This window comes from Propithecus coquereli, unplaced genomic scaffold, assembly GCF_000956105.1.
Source record: "Propithecus coquereli isolate 6110/MARCELLA unplaced genomic scaffold, Pcoq_1.0 Scaffold491, whole genome shotgun sequence".
NCBI classification, from domain to species: domain Eukaryota; kingdom Metazoa; phylum Chordata; class Mammalia; order Primates; family Indriidae; genus Propithecus; species Propithecus coquereli.
In genome coordinates this window covers 365,220-367,382 of record NW_012150741.1, presented here as the reverse complement: position 1 = coordinate 367,382, position 2,163 = coordinate 365,220, and positions in this window count along the sequence as shown.

Here is a 2,163-nt window from a genome sequence, read left to right as displayed (position 1 = left end):
GCCAGTGGCTCGAGCGTGGATCCTATTGCCCATTCTACTCTGTCTCTCTCTAAACCTCAGTTTCCCTCTAGGAAGTGCCCACTGAGGACAAAGAGTCTTTGGTCCTCTTGTGTCTGATGACTTGGACATAAGTTCCTGGCACTCCCTGGGCAAGGTAGCCCCCCTGGGGGCAGCCTGTCCTCTTAGAGTCGGCCAAGAATCCCTGGCCCAAGGCAGCAAGAGCCTGGCACCTGTGCTGCCTTGGAGAGGACCAGAGCTTGCTCCCCAAGGGCCTGAATCCCCTGCCAGTCCTGCCACCACTCCCCGCCCCGAGAGCCCTGCCCAACCTGTCCTACAGGTGTGTCTGGCTCAGGGCCAGCAGCCCAGCACCCAACTCATTTACGGGAAGGATGTAAACAGAGGACAAGGGGCGGGCAGAGGACAAAGGCAACCTGGGTCTTTTGTTTGTACCTCACTCACCTCAGAGGCTGCTCACATCACACCTGGGGGGCTGGCACCCTAGGACCTGGGACCTGCCCACCAAGGGGCAGCATGCAGTGCCACAGGCTATCCCCATCTCCCCTCCAGGGTTTTACCTCCCCCACCCCCACCCCGTGCCTGTTGCCAGAGCTGTCCTCAGCCCATCTGTCCTCCCTCCCAGCATGGTCTTGGCGTAGGCAAGGCCCTCCCCACTCAGCCCACGGCCAGGACTCAAGCAGAGAGCTGCAAGTGCTGCGTCGGTGGCCAGCATGTGCCATGTGGCCTGCTCAGCAGTGAGGGAGGCACTTGGGTTTCGTTTTCCAGAGAGAAGATAGAAACTAGCAGGCTAGGACACCTGGAAGGGCCTCAGCAGCAATCAGCGGGAACCCAGGCAGGGTGAGAATACTAACGATCTACTTAGGATCCACTTAGGATGCTTGCAGTGCTTGGTCCGTAGGAAATTGAAAAAGTTCCATGTGTTCAACAAATATTTCTTGACTATCCGCCAGGTTTCAGGCCCTCTTCTAGGGGCTGGGAGGTACCACTGAACAAAACAAAGACCCTGCCTGCCCACGTTAGCCTCCATTCTAGCGGGTGGGAGGCATGAAACAAGATAAATACACAAATCCATCCTGCAGTAGATACCGAGAGTGCTGGGGAGAGAGAAAGCACAGGAGGTGTGGGGGAGGGGCCGCCGGGGAGGTTTCCTTACAAAGAGGTTGTTTGAGGAAAGATCTGAAGCCAGTAGGGTTCAGACCCCGGTGAACCTGGAAGGGAGGAACATTCTGGGCAGAGCAAGGAGGCAACACAGGCCTTGAGGCGGGAGCGTGTGGCATGTTGGGAGAGCAGTGGAGAGGCCAGTGCACCTGCAAAGGGGCGGGCAGGGCACCCGACACAGACCTGGGGCTGGTCCCAGGGCCCGGTGGGGGCTTGGCGTGTGCTTCAGCGAGGTGGGAGCCTGGAGGGTTCTGAGCAGAGGAACGTCATGAATTCACTTATGGCTTAACTGGATTGCACTGGCTGCTGGGTAAGACAAAAAACTGTTAGCTATCAGTTTTGAAAATTTTTTAAAATTATAGCAAAATATACATAACATAAAATCGACCGTTTTAACCATTTTTAAGCACACAGTTCTGCGGCATTAAGTACAGTGCCACCGTCACCACCATCCATCTCCAGGTCTCTTTTCATCCTCCAAACTGACACTCTGTTAGACAACAGCTCCCCATCCCCCTGCCCCGGCCCCAGCAGCACCATGCGACCTGCTGTGGCTGCCAATTCCACGACTCCAGGCACCTCGGGTGAGTGGGATCCTGTGGTCTGCGTCCTTTTCTGTCTGGCTTATTTCACTTCGCTTTTAGATTTTTATTCTTTCGTTATTAAGCGGGGATAATGATACTTGCTTTGACTCCCCCAGAACTGTCATATGAAGACCCAAAGAGGCGATGAATGTGAAGACGTTTGTAAACGGTAAAACCCGATTTGAGTGTTAGGATTATCATTATCATTATTCGTCCCCAGGCGAGTCTGCCCGACTGGCGGTGAGATAGGACGGGCGGCACTGGGGGGTCCCTGAGCTTCCTTCCAGACATTAAGGGACAGGGCGGGTCACCAAGCGCTGGGCGGATGGGGCCTGCATGTAGCCCAGCCCTGCAAACCAATCAATTCTAGTTTCTGACTCAGATTATTTCTTTTTGTTTTTAT